This window comes from Schistocerca cancellata, chromosome 4 (assembly GCF_023864275.1).
Source record: "Schistocerca cancellata isolate TAMUIC-IGC-003103 chromosome 4, iqSchCanc2.1, whole genome shotgun sequence".
NCBI lineage: Eukaryota > Metazoa > Arthropoda > Insecta > Orthoptera > Acrididae > Schistocerca > Schistocerca cancellata.
In genome coordinates this window covers 183,085,681-183,106,161 of record NC_064629.1, presented here as the reverse complement: position 1 = coordinate 183,106,161, position 20,481 = coordinate 183,085,681, and the positions used below count along the sequence as shown (strand labels likewise).

Here is a 20,481-nt window from a genome sequence, read left to right as displayed (position 1 = left end):
TCATTGATCATCCTCCTTGCGCTCCTGACTTAGTCCCATCCGATTTCCATCTGTTTACAAAACTTAAAGAACACCTTCGAGAATTTTACTTTGATAGTGATGGAGCGATACAGCGGAGGCGAGATAGTGGCCACGTCATCAAAGTGAAACGTTCTGCAGCGATCTTATCACCCAATTGGTCTCTGTTTTGGTGAAATGTGTTCGTCATCAGAGTGACTATGCTGAGAAGTAAATATGTAGACATGAAGCATAAAGATGAAGAATCTTAATAGCGTTTGTTTTATTTAATAAGGAAACGGCCTTGCCGCAGTGCATACACCGGTTCCCGTGAGATCACCGAAGTTAAGCACTGTCGGGCGTGGTCGGCACTTGGATGGGTGCCCATCCAGGCCACCTTGTGCAGTTGTCATTTTTCGGGGTGCACTCAGCCTCGTGATGTCAACTGAGGAGCTACTCGACCGAATAGCAGCGGCTTCGGCCAAGAATACCATCATAACGACTGGGAGAGCGGTGTACTGACCCCATGATCCTCCTATCCGCATCCTCCACTGAGGATGACACGGCGGTCGGATGGTCCCGGTAGGCCACTCGTGGCCTGAAGACGGAGTGCTATTTTTTAAAATATATAATAAGCTTTAAGACTTTTAATCTGCAAATTTGGATGGCATTACTTCTCAGCACGCCCTCATATCTGGCTCACATTTTGTGTTCTATATACCAGAAGCGGCCCATTATTTCTTGGGCTCCTACACCTTCCTTTCTTCAAGGTAAACGCTGCAGTCTCTGTTCCAGACAGGGTGATCCTCAAAAGAATTAACACACTTCCGAGGAAATGAACAACTGACGCATTCGTGGGTGTATCTTCACCACGTTTTCCACAAATCGGTTCTCCTTCACACGCTAGAGGTCTCGCGCCAACGACGGTACCGCCTCAGGAGCTATGCGGCTGATCGGCACCCAGCACACTTTGAGATTGATGGTTTGTTATACAGTCTTTTACCATCCTCACGACGAAGGTGGTTGAAGCAAGATCCCCGTTGCCTGCAACACACAACATTCCATCACAGCACCGCACGGTGGTCGCTGAAACGTGTCCAGAACTAACACCAATGAGCCAAAACATAATGAAAACCTGTTAAATAGCACGTTGTTTCACTACTCAAACACAGTACAACAGAGATTCTGTTTGGCATGGATTGTGTTCCGGCGTAACGACAAGCGCCGACACGAAGATCAAGAAAGATACAGCAGAGACGGCAGTGAGACGACGTCAGCCAATAGCACGCTGACTAGGACGTCACCACGACGGGAGCGGCCTCTACACGAAGAGAATGAAAGCGACGCGCCGCCTAGCCTCGGCCGCAGCAGAAGAGCCGTGACTTGGGAAACAGATCAATTACTTGCATGGACATTGTATGCAACGAAGGACATTGATTATTTGCATGTCGCCAGTTGCTTGCGACGAATCTTTGTTCAAATGGTTCAAATGGCTCTGAGCACTATTGGACTCAACTGCTGTGGTCATCAGTCGCCTAGAACTTAGAACTACTTAAACCTAACTAACCTAAGGACATCACATACACCCATGCCCGAGGCAAGATTCGAACCTGCGACCGTAGCAACAGCGCGGCTTCGGACTGGAGCGCCTAGAACCGCACGGCCACCGCGGCCGGCGACGAATCTTTGTAAAGACGCCAAGTTAAGTATTTCCAGTCTAGTTTATTGTAATAAAAACCATTAATGTTATTTGCTTGAATTGTAGGTTAGCTGTCTGAGAGGGCAGGATACCACAGATTTTACAAGTCGCCGGCCGCTGTCGCCCAGCGGTTCTAGGCGCTTCAGATTCCAGATTCCACAAATATGAGGCACCAGATGTCTGCGCACAGGTCAAGCAATTCCCGCAAAATACGTTCTGTAGAATTTAGATTTTTATATTTTTTAATGGCACGTCACTGCATTTCGCTCTGTAGACTTCAAACGTGTGTATTTTGTAATGGAAGCCATCAGACCTATATTCAGGACAGTGGAAATTAAAATGTCATGTGGTGCGTCTCCTGCTTCCAGTCGGACCGGCCGCGGTGGCCGAGCGGTTCTAGGCGCTTCAGTCCGGAACCGAGCGACTGCTGCGGTCGCAGGTTCGAATCCTGCCTCGGGCATGGATGTGTGTGATGTCCTTAGGTCAGTTAGGTTTAAGTAGTTCTAAGTTCTAGGGGACTTATGACCTGTGATGGTAAGTCCCAGAGTGCTCAGAGCCATTTCAACCATTTTTGCTTCCAGTCGGCCTGTTTCACATCCTACCCCCCTTACAAAAACTCTGAATTAATAGCGGGTGGGATTATTTGTGACCGGGAGAATAAGAAGTCTTCAGAAAATTTGCCTATTACCTAATAACTTTCTCTTTTGTGTGACATGAAAGTAAATATAGGAACCACTAAACCAGTAAATACAAGAGACAAGCAAGACAGTACACATTTCTTCAATCCTCAGGTCCCATCATTTTTTCTCTCTAAGCTTGCAACAGCTTTACACGGCGTGCTTTCCTTATTGCGAAAGAATGTAGTATTACCTCATCAAAGTTTTCAAGTTTTTTGATACATGGAAAATGAGGATGTCATTGTCTAATACTGTAAAAGCTGTTAATACGAATAGTACCGAAGACTGGTTTGGTTTCTCGATTTGGTTACGTCTATTTTGTCACTATCTGCTATATATAACGAAATAGACCTTTCTAATATTGCAGCAGTTGTAGCACATGCCAAATAAGCGAGATTGTTTTGGCACAAATGGTCATTTTTATCTACCTCATTTACATAAATAACACGACAGAATATAATTCATGGAGTACCAATACCAAATACCTATTAGGCCTACTACAGGCAAAAAGTTTTGTGTCAGTAAAAGGTTTCACATTTCATTCATACGCTCCAGTTTTTGAAGTATGAGATCGAAAAGCAGTAGTAGTACGAAATTTTTATATAAATCTGGAATCTTCGTATTCCTCCATTCTAACAAACAAACTTGTCAACCCTAATTCCGTAACTATTCGTACCATTGTCAAAACTTGTTCTCTGGTTAATGTCTCTAGCCCTACCAGAATCACCGGTTCAGTTATCTCGCGTTTATTCTCCGGTTAGGCGTTATTACGTGTTTGTAAAAAGTGTTTTCCGCGCTATGCCGTGAACAGAACTTAAGCGGCTGTTAACCGGGGACTGTAAAATTGGCACATAGCACTGCAGCGTTCTGGCAAAAATTTTCTAGCAAAATTTCATTTTCTTGGATAGCCCTGCCCCCTTTTGTCTGCAGAAAGTTTTTATTTCTATATGCGACCGGGATTGCCTTGGCAGAGACATCACGTACACTATCCATGCATTAAGAAATCAGATTATGATTCAGAAATCAATATACACTATGTCCAGAAATGTTCAAAAACCAACAGGGATGCTTTTCAAATTCAAATGGTTCAAATGGCTCTGAGCACTATGGGACTTAACATCTGAGGTCATCAGTACCCTAGAACTTAGAACTACTTAAACCTAACCAACCTAAGGACATCACACACATCCATGCACGAAGCAGGATTCGAACCTGCGATCGTAGCGGTAGCGCGGTTCCAGACTGAAGCGCCCAGAACCGCTCGGCCACATCGGCCGGTGGATGCTTTTCAAAATCATATGAACAATCGATGGAGCAACGTGCACTGTATGCGAGGCGCTTTTTTCTTTTCTTCGAGAATATGAAATTGGTGCCCAGGGCAGGTACCTCAGTTTGCTCCCATCCCCCACCCCCAACCCCTCCCCTCTCCCCGATCTGGGTGCTTGATAACGACACCTTAGTGGAATTTGCCCAATAGCACAAAAAATAGTAGATAAATTTAGAGCATACAACGGGCAATGTTTTCTTTCACGATATCCTAAAGTGCCGTAGCCATATGTCTTTGGGGAGCCGACAGGACACGTCTGCTACAGTTTTATAGGGCATTCGTGAGCGGCTAGACTATGGATGCACAATGGGTGCGAGATATTCTCACGTAAAGATTATAATGCTGGTCACCTCGAAGGGATCAGTCTGGTCACAGGTGCCTAAAGGTCTAGCCCCGTGCCCAGTCTGCTGAGGCAGGGGACCGCCATTAGTAAAACCAACTGATTTGTCTATAAGTACAACATAACTTCTGCACAATTTCAGTGCAGTAATGTGTTCACTGAAAATTTGTGTGTCTGTGTCTGTGTGTGTGTGTGTGTGTGTGTGTGTGTGTGTGTGTGTATGTGTGTAAGTATAATCTAACTTCTGCACCATTTCAGTGCAGTAATGTGTTCATTGTAAATAAGTATTACAGTAGTTGTATTACATGTTTATTACCTTATAAATAAATAAAAAACTTTTTTATTTTAAATTCAGTGCATTAGTATTTGTAAAATGACTCTTAGTGTTCATTAAAAAAAGACGATCATTCCACTTGGGACCTGTGGAATGGTACATTAGCTTATTTGTTTTAGTTGTAAATATTTGTCATGTATTGTTGTTTTTCTGACATGTTCCACATCCTGGAGGACCTCCTCACTACGGATCAATTGGAATGAAAGTAAATCTAATCTAATCTAATCTAATTTACCATCCGACGGCCGGCGACAGCTCCTCAGGGTGCCTCAGGCGTCTAAGTTCCTCGCAGCCCCCAGTTCACCAAATCCCAACTGTTGTTCGCCCAGTTATGGAATACCTCTCCTCCTGTCTTAGAAGAATCACCAGGCCGTGGAAAAGTGCAAACTCAGTTTTCTCCGTCTGCCACGCTGGTTACTGCAGAGGCCCACAGTCATTTTATATTTAATGCGGAACACGAGAGGCTGCACTCGTGCTTCTGTACTTATTAGTGGAACTCATGGACAATAAGTTCTCAAAGTTTCAATGATAAAGTCACATCCGAAATGCGTGAAAAGTAATTAAATGTGTGACGCAACCTTCCTGCCAAGCGCACTTTTTAAAGGAACACTTCAAACCAACTCGGTGAACAATGATTCCGTAGATTACTGTCAAGTAAACGCGCACGGGATACATCTAGAAGACTGTGTGATATATACTCTTTGGCTTTATAGATCATCTGCCACTTCTAAAAAAGTGTGTTCATGGCGAAACCCAGAATCCAAATGAGTCTCTAAATTCACTCATATGCCCTAAGACCACATTTTCACCTGATGCAGCTGTCAGAATTGCAACTTATGACGCAGTTCTTATGTTTAATAATGGGAAACCAGGGAGGATGAAGGTATTAGAGAGCATGGGCTTGAAAACAGAAAATTTCACTCAAGACATATTGAGAAAAATAAAAAAATATATGTACTGCGCCTCTCTGTGGCTGAAAAGTCATTTCAAGACCTGGTAACGAAAAGAAGGCAGAAAACAAGAAACTAAAAGAGAACCCTTGAAGGGAAACTGGACCCTGATTAAACTTCTGGGGCCTTCTGAAGAGATGACATAAGAAAAAATGTTAGGTTAAAATTTAAATTCCATTTCCTGAAAATTCTGTTTTTTAAAGATAATTTACCTTTTTCCTATAGTCTACGAAGGCTAAAATGATAACATTTTCTATAAACACAATAAATGTTGTCTCAATAGTAACTTCTGAAATTCTGAGTGTAAACTGAGATAAGGGGCAAAGTGCTTGATATCATGCATTAATTTTGTATTATATTTACAGAACTGTAAATAAAAAATTATTAAAATTCATCTATTTGAAATATTCCAAAAACCTCATGAGAGAAGCTTACTGTACGCAAAGGGATTAAACAGAGAAAATTGTGTAGAAATCTCTGAAATAGTTTCTGAGAAGAAGGTACATACATTTTTTAAATAAAATTTTGAAATTACATAAAAATGTTGAAAATGTATAATCCTTGGAACTTAAGAGTAAATGGGTTAGTTCCATGTAAAGCATTGTACAAAATTTCAATGCAGTGTCTTTAAAATTGTGGATTTTGTGCATCTTTTAATTAGTATTTTTTTCATGACCATCTCCCCTTAATATAATATTTTATGACATACCAAATGAACAGCACAACTGTATAGCTATTATTCACGATTGGGTCTAAACAGAGGTACTCCATTGGTTGCTGGGGCGTTTTCTCTTATCGTGTCTTAAGACATGATTGCATGAAGACTTCACTGCCCTCTACGCGGAAGTATACGCTATCACGTGGGCACTGGAGCAGATGACTTATGTTGCGATTTCGAATGCTATCACCTTGCATTTGAGGAACAGAGCCATATGTCAATGGACATCAGAGTGGCTAGAAGTGGCTGACAATAATCTGCGACTGTGCGGCTGATCCCGGCGGAGGTTCGAGTCCTCCCTCGGGCATGGGTGCCTGTGTTTGTCCTTAGGATAATTTAGGTTTAGTAGTGTGTAAGCTTGGGTGCTGATAACCTTAGCAGTTAAGTCCCCTAAGATTTCACACACATTTGAACAATAGTCTGCGTCTGGAAAAGTCAACAACTTGGCCATGACGAACGTCATTTCAGCAACACAGAAGGGCTGAGGTATTTCTCACTCCTCTTCGCAAAGGACACAGCTGTCTGACACATGGCTTCATCTGACGGGAGCACCATCGTCGTATGTGTGGTGCTTGCAGCGTACACATCGCAGAGCGCCAGATTTTAGTAGACTGTGTTTTACATTCATACAAGAGCGCAGCAGCACATTTGGCGACATACTAGCTTTTATTTAACTGACAATCAAACGAATATACACTACTGGCCATTAAATTTGCTACACCAAGAAGAAATGCAGATGATAAACAGGTATTATTTGGACATGTATATTATACGAGAAATGACATGTGATTACATTTTCTCGCAATTTGGGTGCATAGATCCTGAGAAATCAGAACCCAGAACAACCACCTCTGGCCGTAATAACGGCCTTGATACGCCTGGCCATTGAGTCAAACAGAGCTTGGATGGCGTGTACAGGTACAGCTGCCCATGCAGCTTCAACACGAAACCACAGTTCATCAAGAGTAGTGACTGGAGTATTGTGATGAGCCAGTTGCTCGGCCACCATTGACCAGACGTTTTCAATTGGTGAGACATCTGGAGAATGTGCTGCCAAGGGCAGCAGTCGAACATTTTCTGTATCCAGAAAGGACCGTACAGGACCTGCAAAATGCTGTCGTGAATTATCCTCCTGAAATGTTGGGTTTCGCAGCGATCGAATGAAGGGTAAAGCTACGGGTCGTAACACATTTGAAATGTAACGTCCACGGTTCAAAGTGCCGTCAATGCGAACAAGAGGTGACTGTGACGTGTAACCAAGGGCACCCCATGCCATCACGCCGGGTGATACGCCAGTATGGCGATGACGAATACACGCTTCCGATGTGCGTTTACCGCGATGTCGCCAAACACGGATGCGACCATCATGATGCTGTAACCAGAACCTGGATTCATCCGAAAAATGACGTTTTGCCATTCGAGCACCCAGGTTCGTCGTTGAGCACACCATCGCAGGCGCTCCTGTCTGTGATGCAGCGTCAAGGTTAACCGCAGCCATGGTCTCCGAGCTGATAGTCCATGCTGGTGAAAACGTCGTCGAACTGTTCGTGCAGATGGTTGTTGTCTTGCAAACGTCCCCAACTGTTGACTCAGGGATCGAGACGTGACTGCACGATCCGTTACAGCCATGCGGATAAGATGCCTGTCATCTCGACTGCTAGTGATACCAGGCCGTTGGGATTCATCACGGCGTTCCGTATTACCCTCCTGAACCCACCGATTCCCTATTCTGCTATCAGTCATTGAATCTCGACCAACGCGAGCAGCAATGTCGCGATACGATAAACCGAAATCGCGATAAGCTACAATCCGACCTTAATCAAAGTCGGAAACGTGATGATACGCATTTCTCCTCCTTACACGAGGCATCACAACAACGTTTCACCATGCAACGCCGGTCAACTGCTGTTTGTGTATGAGAAATCGGTTGGAAACTTTCCTCATGTGAGCACGTTGTAGGTGTCGCCACCGGCGCCAACCTCGTGTGAATGCTCTGAAAAGCTAATTATTTGCATATCACAGCATCTTCTTCCTGTCGGTTAAATTTCGCGTCTGTAGCACATCATCTTCTTGGTGTAGCAATTTTAATGGCCAGTAGTATAATTAGTTGCCTTTATTATTAAGTAATAAAATATTCACAATCATTAAATGAACATACAATAAATAAATCAGCAAGTCAAGGTCAGGAACATACAAAAAGTTCTATAACAACAGCTAATCTTTTAAATGAGTTCGTCTTTTTCAGATGAACCATCTTTGTCTGCATCATCATCATCGTCGGTTTCAGATTAATACGGTTAAACGCAGCCAAAACCTCTCAGACAAACAGAAGCTAAACGATGTCAAAGTTAGCGTAAGGAGGGCTATGCGTGAAGCGTTCAGTGAATTCGAAAGTAAAATTCTATGCACCGACTTGACAGAAAATCCTAGGAAGTTCTGGTCTTACGTTAAATCAGTAAGTGGCTCGAAACAGCATATCCAGACACTCCGGGATGATGAAGGCATTGAAACAGAGGATGATACGCGTAAAGCTGAAATACTAAACACCTTTTTCCAAAGCTGTTTCACAGAGGAAGACCGCACTGCAGTTCCTTCTCTAAATCTTCGCACAAACGAAAAAATGGCTGACATCGAAATAAGTGTCCAAGGAATAGAAAAGCAACTGGAATCACTCAACAGAGGAAAGTCCACTGGACCTGACGGGATACCAATTCGATTTTACACAGAGTACGCGAAAGAACTTGCCCCCCTTCTAACAGCCGTGTACCGCAAGTCTCTAGAGGAACGGAAGGTTCCAAATGATTGGAAAAGAGCACAGGTAGTCCCAGTCTTCAAGAAGGGTCATCGAGCAGATGCGCAAAACTATAGACCTATATCTCTGACGTCGATCTGTTGTAGAATTTTAGAATATGTTTTTTGCTCGAGTAACACGTCGTTTTTGGAAACCCAGAATCTACTCTGTAGGAATCAACATGGATTCCGGAAACAGCGATCGAGTGAGACCGAACTCGCTTTATTTGTTCGTGAGACCCAGAAAATATTAGAGACAGGCTCCCAGGTAGATGCTATTTTCCTTGACTTCCGGAAGGCGTTCGATACAGTTCCGCTCTGTCGCCTGATAAACAAAGTAAGAGCCTACAGAATATTAGACCAGCTGTGTGGCTGGATTGAAGAGTTTTTAGCAAACAGAAAACAGCATGTTGTTATCAATGGAGAGACGTCTACAGACGTTAAAGTAACCTCTGGCGTACCACAGGGGAGTGTTATGGGACCATTGCTTTTCACAATATATGTAAATGACCTAGTAGATAGTGTCGGAAGTTCCATGCGACTTTTCGCGGATTATGCTGTAGTATACAGAGAAGTTGCAGCATTAGAAAATTGTAGCGAAATGCAGGAAGATCTGCAGCGGATAGGCACTTGGTGCAGGGAGTGGCAACTGACCCTTAATATAGACAAATGTCATGTATTGCGAATACATAGAAAGAAGGATCCTTTATTGTATGATTATATGATAGCGGAACAAACACTGGTAGCGTTTACTTCTGTAAAATATCTGGGAGTATGCGTGCGGAACGATTTGAAGTGGAATGATCATATAAAATTAATTGTACCAGGTTGAGATTCATTGGGAGAGTCCTTAGAAAATGTAGTCCATCAACAAAGGAGGTGGCTTACAAAACACTCGTTCGACCTATACTTGAGTATTGCTCATCAGTGTGGGATCCGTACCACATCGGGTTGACGGAGGATATAGAGAAGATCCAAAGAAGAGCGGCGCGTTTCGTCACAGGGTTATTTGGTAAGCGTGATAGCGTTACGGAGATGTTTAGCAAACTCAAGTGCCAGACTCTGCAAGAGAGGCGCTCTGCATCGCGGTGTAGCTTGCTCGCCAGGTTTCGAGAGGGTGCGTTTCTGGATGAGGTATCGAATATATTGCTTCCCCCTACTTATACCTCCGGAGGAGATCACGAAAGTAAAATTAGAGAGATTCGAGCGCGCACGGAGGCTTTCAGACAGTCGTTCTTTCAGCGAACCATACGTGACTGGAACAGAAAAGGGAGGTAATGACAGTGGCACGTAAAGTGTCCTCCGCCACACACCGTTGGGTGGCTTGCGGAGTATAAATGTAGATGTAGATGTAGTACCGATTTCATTTACAACTTTTATCTGAATTTCGTATTCGTTGCAGCAATTTCCTTCCGATCTCAAACCACAGCCAATTCTTAATAAAGCAGTTGAAAGACTTAACTTCATTCTATTCCTCTGCTTGTTTTTTATGACATACATACTGCTAAAAAGTCTCTCAACATCGGCATTTGAATGAGGCAGTATTAGGAGAGTAATCGCAGAAGTCACTAATTCCTAAATTTGGATTCCCCTTGAGCATCTTTGAAATGCAATACTTCATTCCAAAATTTTTTTGCGTCTTTGGTCTCGTTTCAGTTCAATAAATGAATTTTTCGCCACTGATCAGTCACTCTTGCTATAAATTGTACACTTTTATTGAACTGAGCCATTATATCAATTAGATATTCTTTACTGTGATTAAGTGCTCGTTCAATACTTAATCTGGAAATTTTTTTCATCAGTTTCAAAATTTATGGTAACTTTTTTTTATTTCTTCAGTCAGACTTACTAAAAATGTTATACACCGATTACGCAACATTTCTTCGTCTTCCCGTGATAATCCTTTTTCTCTCATTTCAAGCAACTGCTTTTGAAAGCGGAATCCCAGATAGCATCTTCGATCGAAGAAATCACGAATATTTTGGGTAAAAATATTAACTTTATTTGCAGGTAAACTAACTTTGCTGACAAGCGTATCTAGCAGGTTGGTCAACTTATCAAAGAGTTTGGTGTGATCTGTATCTTTCGACTCAAACATTTTATTGACTCTATTTCAATTAATATTGGATATACAAATGAAATATATGCGTAATTAATCTCGTTCGCATACATAGCGTGCAATAACTCTGTCATGTGACACATTTCGCGCACTTTATCTACGGAAAAATGTGTTTTTCGCTCTGACCATTGCGTGTATATTCTTGATACAGCGGATTCTATTGGTAACCACCTTGTCTGGCACGCTTGAACTATTTTTAACGGTTCTTGTCCATCGTTGATGGTTCTGTATAGCTCCTTGTAAAGAGATTGTCTGGAAGAGGAGCGACTAAACCAATGATATGTCTCTTTAATTTAAAACTCCAAATTTCTCGGTAAAAATTCTTTTGCAGCAGCTGAAACAGCCAGCTGCAAGGAATGGCACAAGCAGCGGACTAAAATCAGATGTTGTACCTCTTCTTTCAGTTTCGTAAATACTCCGTTATTTACTCCAAACTTGACAGAGGCATTAGCTGTGCCAATTCCCACTCAATTTTCAAGTCGCAAATCGAATCGTTAAAGTGTCTTCCTTATAGCAGAGACAATAGCTTCAGCATTACACTCGTGCAGTTCGTCAAGGTATTTAGATACTATTTTTTGGCGTAATTTACTGCAATAAACTATAATCAGTCCCAAGTATTAATGTGCAGCAGTATCAGTAGATTCATGAATTAATAAGCTAAATGGTTGATCTTTACAATCTTGTTTTAGAACATCAGTGAAATGCGGTGCTCACACGTCTTTTATAACTGAGGTGCACTTAGTTCGGTGCAGCTGAACTTTTTCGATATCTTTTTCATGACTGTGATTAATTACCTGTGCCAAATGGTCGACATGTTAGTATGCGTGGCTGTGAATAATGCAAGTCTAGCTTCTTCCTTTTTTTCTATTCCCAATGGGTCCTGGCTTAAAAGCAATTTTAGGCTGCATAGTTAAAACCTGCAACAATTTACTTAGTCAAAGATGTAAAACCGATCAATGAAAGACTAATCAATTTAAAGAAAAAAAGGTTGCTTACCTTTTCATTTTGTAGATGCTCCTCTGAAATCCCATGAGACTTCAAATCTCCATAGTGACTCCTTAAAACTTACCACAAAATTTGCACTTCGCTATCTGACCCCTAATACTTTCAGTATCTTGCAGCCAGTATTTTAAATGTGGGGCTTGAGGCCAAGAATCCCGAAACCTTTTCGGTATAGTTATACACGTATCAAGTCGTGAAATAATATCATGCACTGATAATTACAGCTGTATAGTAAATGTAAATGTCGTGTGACTAGGGCCTCCCGTCGGGTAGACCGTTCGCCGGGTGCAAGTCTTTCGATTTGACGCCGCTTCGGCGACTTGCGCGTCAATGGGGAGGAAATGATGATGATTAGAACAACACAACACCCAGTCCCCGAGCGGAGAAAATCTCCGACCCAGCCGGGAAGCGAACCGGGGCCCTTAGGATTGACATTCTGTCGGGCTGACCACTCAGCTACCGGGGGCGGAAAAATGCTATGTGGCTAGGGCCTCCCGTCGGGTAGACCGTTCGCCTGGTGCAAGTCTTTCTAGTTGACGCCACTTCGGCGAACTGCGTGTCGATGAGGATGAAATGAAGATGATAAGAACAACACAACACCCAGTCCCTGAGCAGAGAAAATCTCCGACACAGCCGGGAATAGAACCCGGGCCGTTAGGCATGACAGTCCGTCGCGCTGACGACTCAGCTACCAGGGGCGGAGAACTGTATAGTGAACATCACGAATGACGACAGTCGAGTTACTTTTTCTGCGCGTCTGACGCGACGCACCCTGCGTGAGCCAACAAGCGCTCAATGGTTATTCGAAGCGACAATGATTAAGCGAGCACCCATTTCGCCCGTGAAATGAACTATAACTAGGTGCCACTAAATACTGTTCATTCTACAGGGAATCCCCGCATGTAGTCTATCGAGTCTGATGGTTCGTTTGCTGTCACATTGTAATGCATCATTGTTGTCTTCGCAGTAAAAGTTAAATACTCCTGAAATCAAATAAAGTAGAAATAACATATTTAGAAACATTGCAAGGGGGCTCAATTAAAAATAAAAGACTAATATTAGTGAACAAATGCAATAATTTTACTAGCTGTGTGACCTGTTACGAAGTCACGTAACCGATTGGCCCTGACTAGTATTAGCACGCAATCTGACTGCATAACATAAAAATAAAGAATGACAAGGAATTTACATTAACACAATTGATTAATTAAGTCCCCTGCAACTATAAAAGCTACGAAACAACAAAGCACAAGTGTAACTGTTCTGTGTATGGTAGTGTGACTCAGGGTACATGCATCTGGCTCGGTTCTTTCTCAATACGACAAAATATTTTAAACACCATTTACAATGAACTAATTGAGAAACCAGAAATACTATAATTGCACATAGAAACCAGAATTACAAGTCTAATAAATGAACACGAGCCAGATGCTTTGTTGAATGTACCTGTGAGCAAGAGGGATTGTTATTAAAGAAAACTGTAATACCCTTTTACCTCATTAAATATTGACAAAAATATTCTATTACACCAGCATCATAAATCAAAAGCCCGTCTCCTTTCTCAAATATATTCTGACAATTGCATCTTCTTCCATCTATATATTACACCAACCGAACCGTAGAACATTTCAGTCAACTCTCAGATCGTCTACTCTCTCGCCCAACAGAACAACGACAGCTCTCGACATCCTCTGAACTACTACTGCGCCCAGTGGAGATGGCGGAATAATAACCTTTGGCACAATCTCTGGCGCTGTGACTCAGTGTAGCCACCTTTCAACATATAAATAGCTTAGTGGTTGAGAGGTCGCATTTTCAGTAACTAAGACTGAATTCTACTAAACCGCTATAAAATCCACCAGACACTAGAAGCAATATTTCGCAACTAAAAGGAGAGTAGAAACCACCAGTTTTAGTGGAAAATCCACTAACAAGGAGACGGCACGACCGTGGGGTCGGGGATTTGTCCGAAATTTTGTGTGGTGAAAGAGGACCCCTAACACTTTACGTGGTTAAAATATTAGGACGCACTACTCGGAAAATTCCGAGAAAAAATCGATCCAAAGGTTCTTAGGTGCCGTATGAGTATAAAATGTTAGTCCATTCTCGAGCCGCCGTTTGGCCTACATGGTTAGCGCTCGGACCATTACGCCAGAGGTCCCGTGTTCGATTTCTCCTCCGGTACTTTCTTTTTTTTTTCTTTTCTTCTGTTGCTTGCAAAATTGCAGCGCATTGTTAGAGGAAAATCGTGAAATTAATTCCCGGGAAGATTGTATAAAAATTCATCCTATAATTCACCATCAATTATCGTCACCAATATTCCGAGACATGATTCAATATTCCTGGTTTGCCTCAAAATTATCAGAAACTCAAAACATTTTCGTAAATGTTAATGAGGCATGTTTTTGTACAGATTTATTGCAAACGCCCTGTGATTGTAAAAAATCCGTTGCTATATGTTGCGCAAGATGTCGCAAAAATTATTGCTTTGTTCGTTTTTACGATAATTACCACTGAGGTTCTTGTTTATAATTATTATATGTATAAAAATTGAATTTTTCCCAATCGACTTTGATATTATGACTAAAAACCCAATGTTTTTTCCTCATATACAGGGTGATTCAAAAAGAATACCACAACTTTAGGAATTTAAAACTCTGCAACGACAAAAGGCAGAGCTAAGCACAATCTGTCGGCGAATTAAGGGAGCTATAAAGTTTCATTTAGTTGTACATTTGTTCGCTTGAGGCGCTGTTGACTAGGCGTCAGCGTCAGTTGATGCTAAGATGGCGACCGCTCAACAGAAAGCTTTTTGTGTTATTGAGTACGGCAGAAGTGAATCGACGAGAATCCGCGGGAAACAACTCAGTATGAACGTGACTTGCCTAAGGTGAACGTTTTCTGTGCCATTTCAGCCAATTAAGTTTTTGGTCCCTTTTTCTTCGAAGGTGCTACTGTAACTGGACTATAGTATCTGAAGATGTTAGAGAATTGGCTGTTCCCTCAGCTCGAACAAGAAGCACAACAATTCATATTTCAGCAGGATGGAGCGCCACCACATTGGCACTTATCTGTCCGTAACTACCTGAACGTGAACTACCCGAGGCGATGGATCGGCCGCCAGGCAGCCCGTGAAACAGCACTTCATCACTGGCCTCCAAGAAGCCCTGATCTTACCCCCTGGGATTTTTTCTTATGGGGGTATGTTAAAGATATGGTGTTTCGGCCACCTCTCCCATCCACCATTGATGATTTGAAACGAGAAATAACAGCAGCTATCCAAACTGTTACGCCTGATATGCTACAGAGACTGTGGAACGAGTGGGAGTATGGGGTTGATATTGCTCGAGTGTCTGGAGGAGGCCATATTGAACATCTCTGAACTTGTTTTTGAGTGAAAAAAAAACTTTTTTAAATACTCTTTGTAATGATGTATAACAGAAGGTTGTATTATGTTTCTTTCATTAAATACACATTTTTAAAGTTGTGGTATTCTTTTTGAATCACCCTGTACTTTACAATGAAAAATGGAAAACCCACCGCCATGAATTGTGTTGTTGGACAAATAATTTTTATTCAATAATGTAACTAATTTGTTAAAGATAATGTAGGTTTGGGAGTCTTTTTGAATAATTGGTGGAATAACAAAAGAAAATGAAACAGAAGAAAAAATAAGTGCTGGAGGAGGAATCGAACCCGAGACCTCTGGCATAGAAGTACGAGCCCTAAACATCTAAGACAGACGGCGGCTCGGCAATGCACTAACATTTTGTACTTATATGGCACCTAAGAAACTTTGGATCAATTTTTCCCGGGATTTTCGGGGTAGTGCGTCCTAATATTTTAACCACGTGAAGTGTTAGGGGTCCTCTTTCACCACACAAAATTTCGGACAAATCTCCGACCCCACGGTCGTGCTGTCTCCTTGTAAGATGGCAACACTAGCTGACCCACTCATCCAGCAGTTGGGGTACTCAAAGATTTGTGCCCACTGGGTTCTTGGCCGTCTAACAGAAGACCATAAACAGCAACGCTATGAGGCTGATCGTGACACTTTTGGTCGAACATCGTCACAGGCGATGAAACGTGGTTTCATCAGTCCAAACCGGACACGAAAGGGCAAATTGTGAAGTGGCGTCACACCACCTCTCCTCCGAAAAAAAGTTCCACACCCTCAGCCGTTAACGTCATGGACGACGGTTTTCTGCGGCCCTGAAGAGATGATGATGATGAGTGGGGTTGAGGGGCGCTCGACATCACGGTCATCAGCACCCTGACGAAAAATCAACAGGAAATCTTATGGGTGGGGACGAAGGCTGTCCTCATATGCAGAGCGTTTTATAACGTACTAAAGTCTGCCGCCCTTCCCCACCAGTTTAGGGATGAGGCCTGATAGTTCACAAAATTTCACCACTCTGTTAACACTGGTATCGGTATCTGCGAGGACCATGGGCAGATCTCCAGCTGCCCTATTATCAGTATACAGGACACACGTAGCCACAATATGCTGAACTGAAATCGGCACGCCACGAACTTCACAGAACGGTGGATCCTCCCCCCGGAGGAGGAAGCTATGTGTGAAAGGGCTATGCCCGATGCGCAGTCTGGTAAGCAAAACCTCCTTCCAGCGGCGAGGCTGACACGAAGTCCGCCAAGCCTTTGTGGTCGGTTTGAGCGACCGCAGTTTGTTGTCCGACACCTGCAACCATTCAGTCTCCCACTAACGCTTGATGCATCTGTCATAAAACGAGATAACGGCATGCAACGGGATGGGACATTGATGGACAGCACCATCCCAACATGCTTCCTTGGCAGCTTTATCAGCCATGTTCTTAGCCTGTATCCCAACGTGGCCAGGTACCCAGCAAAAGATCACCTCCTTGCCATGGCGTTGGAGCCGCTGTAAGCAGTCAGGGATACGCTGAATCAGCGGGGCTACCGGATACATTTGGTGAAGCGGTTGCAGTGCGCTGAGAGAGTCGGAACAGACAAGAAAACTCGTACGGTGACGTCTGTGAACCCTCTCCAGTGCCATTAGAATGCCATATAACTCCGCATCATAACTTGTAAATTGTTCTGGAAGACGCACTTTAAAAACCCTATCAGGGAAAACCACAGAACAACCGAGAGCATTCCTCTGCTGGGATCCATCCGTATAAATAACGATAAAACGATGGTACATACTTAAAATAGACGAAAACAAAGTTTTCAAAACCATATCTGGAGTACAATTTTTCGGGCACTGCGTCAAGCTTAAAATCACTTTGGGCCTCCGAAGGCACCAAGGCGGTAGTGCGTTCCATCCCTGGGTGTGTATTTTCATGCCCGAGAGATCCAGATCCTTGAGACAGGCCGTAGCACGTATACAAATGGCTGGGTCGCGTGGGGCCGATTCCTGAATAGTCGTTCGGTTTGGATCACTGAACTAAATGCCAACGACTGAGGTGACGCTGAGATTTTCAGCGCCTGTCGAGCCAAAAGGATACGTCGCCGAATCCAGAGTGGTGGGGCTCTGAAGAGGTTATTCCGTTTGATGTCCTCCCTCATGGTGCAACGATTAACTCTGAAGTGTATTGTGCTACCCTCAGCAAACTGAAGAAACGACTTCAGCGTGTTCGTTGCCACTATAATGCAAACGAACTTCCCCATCTCCAAGATAACCAAGGCCTCACATAAGTCTGCGCACCCGAGAGGAACTCACAAAACTTCATTGCACTGTTCTTCCTCATTCACCCTCCAGCCCGGATGTCACACCTTCCTACTTCCACCTGTTTGGTCCAATGAAGGATCCACTCCTCGGTAAGCAGGAAAACAGTACATGGATGATAGGGAGGTTTTTGATACACCAACACGTTGGCTCCAGCGTCGCCCAGTAGAGTGGTATTATGTGGGCATACAGATCCTCCAACTAACGTGGCGTAAGGCCGTCGGGTTGAACGGAGACTATGTTGAAAAATAGGATTTTGTAGCCAAAAGAGTGTGGACTAATATTATGTTTCTTTTTTTTGTGTTACGGCAGGTCTTCTCCTGGAGGAAGCCTCGTCAGAGAGGTCCACCGCATGAGCGTCTAGGGAAGTGATTCCAGCGGTGGTTTCCCGTTCCTTCCACTGATGATGATGAAATGATGATGAGGACAACACAACGCGCAGTCCCTGAGCGGAGAAAATGTCTGACCCAGCCGGTAATCGAACCCGAGTCCCTTGGCGTGACAGACCGTCCGCTGACCACTTTTTTTCATTTTTTTTTTCTTATTAGTATTATTAAGAGTCCATCCTTCTACCAACTTTTCTTTTTACTGTTTTATTTCATGTACTTTTTTATGTTTTTGATGCCAAATCCTCATTTTTCTTACTTTTTGCGACTGCTCGGCCACTTTTTCTTGTTTTGTATCTTTTTATTTTATTTTACTTTATTTTTATTTCGGCTTCTTATTTTTTTTCTGTAAGCTGGATGCCTAAATTACCTTAGCTAACATAAATGAGAATAAATATTTCTTCTTAATATTAATTAAAGGTAATGAATCTTCCTCTTGCTAATGGAAAGACAAGTATATTAAAATAAACTGAAACGTGAAGTCTCTCATCTTCATAAGGAAAACATAAAATCTTGCATCCCCTTGAAAAACGTTTTTTAGAACTTAAAACTTCTCTGTGTATGGCGTAAGATGATTAAAAAAATAAAATACATAAAATATGATGTCTAATTTCTTCATGAGGATGTGTAGTCCGGTGCGTCTTGCCGCGGACTTGATTTCTTTTCTGTAGTGTCTCGTGAAAGGATCGAAGACATTCCGGTTCCAGTTATCTGTAATCGCGCAAGGCTGACATCTCTGAATTCCGTACCAATCTTAATCTGTTATTGTTCTCTGTATAATTTTATTCCATGATTCTATTTAGGAAGCATGCGTAATTTTTTTTGTAGTCTTTTGTCCGCATGAGATGATGGTGCTGAGTCGTTAGATACACCAAGTAATCTTCTTTGCTTTTATTTTCTGCCTTCAATAAATAGTGCACTGTGTGCCCTTTTAGCCAGTTAAGCATTTCTTTTCGTATTAGGATATGGCACTGCGTCTGGAGTCAGAAAATCTGCGGCGGTGAAAACGGTTGGAGATGTTCTGTTAACGGTCGCTAATTTCCGCTTAACTATATGCCATATGTCTCTTACTCTTTCACACACGAATCGGTGTTCTTCAGTGTCAAGAAGGTTTCATGACGCGCACAAGGGCGAATTTGTGAGATGTATAGCATGCAATTTGGAATTAGTTGACAATTTCCTGTTGACTGCATTATACCAAGTTGCTTTCACCTTAGAGGGTAAGTTCCGATCGTGGATATTTTTCCAAATTGCAGACCAGTCTTTGTTGGGGTATTTTCTTTCAATAATATTTCCTTCCTTAGCTTCCATCAAATACGTATAGATGTCCTTTACTCTCTTCAACTGCTGTTCTGAGAGCCTCGAGGAGATACAACTGTACTCAACGAGAAAAGTTTTTAGGTGACAAAAGACCAGCTGGTATATGCTTCACACCTATTGGCGGCTGCATACTTGCTGGGGCAATTTCATTCAGCAAGTGGGCCGTTAAGCTGTCGGGCATCTGTTTCCGTTGCTTGCACATTCGACACACATATAACGCTCGTGACCTGTAACTGACATCAACAAGGTTTAAACCTCCTTTCCTTGTTGGGAGTGTTAGTGTATTGAACTTCACTTTGAAAATGTTGCCTTGGCATACAAAGCTTCCTATCGCGGACAAAATTCTTCTGGCTGTTTCTAATGGCATCGGAAAAGCTTGGACAACATAGTTAAGTTTGGATGTTATAGTTTGGTTTTCTGCATCTCGTCCAGTTGCCTCATATTGTTTCCTTGTACAGATGCTCGTATGCTTGCAAGTAGTTTTTTACAATTGACGGCAATAGTGTGTTGGATGTTGCTCCTAAATTCAATACCCAAACATTTCAGTGTGGATACTTCCGTCAATTGTCCCCGATTTTGCATGCATATTCCTCTGCCTAGGTTCATGATGCCTGACTTCCATTTATTTAGTTTGGCGCCAGAAGCAAGTTCATATGTGTGTACAATCTGAAGAGCTTTCGCCACTTCATCTTCATTTATAACCAGGACGCCCACATCATCTGCGTAGGCGTTGCACACTATTTTCTTGCCGTTTATACACAACCCTTGCAGGTGATGCGTGAGTGTCGCGAGGAGAGGTTCTATTGCTATTGCGAAAAGGGCCATTGACATTGGGCAACCTTGACATACGGATCCAGTCAATTCAATCTCTCTACTTAGTTGTCCGTTTATCATTATTCGTGCTACACTGTTTTTCAGAATTTGTTGAATAATCCTCACGAATCTTGGTGGGAATCCCATTACTTCCATGATACCAAGGAGATACTTTTAATCTACTCTGTCAAACGCCTTCTCGAAGTCTAATGACACTAAAGCACATTTTATTCGGCATACATTTGCGGTTGATATTATATCCCTATATTCGCATATATTCTGATAGATGTTTCTGTCTTTGC

The 20,481-nt window shown here is 42.6% G+C and overlaps 1 pseudogene; it reads left to right on the top strand.

Moving 5' to 3' along the window:
- Positions 1–291: 291 nt before the first annotated feature.
- Positions 292–409, top strand: LOC126186143 (5S ribosomal RNA; annotated as a pseudogene).
- Positions 410–20,481: the final 20,072 nt, after the last annotated feature.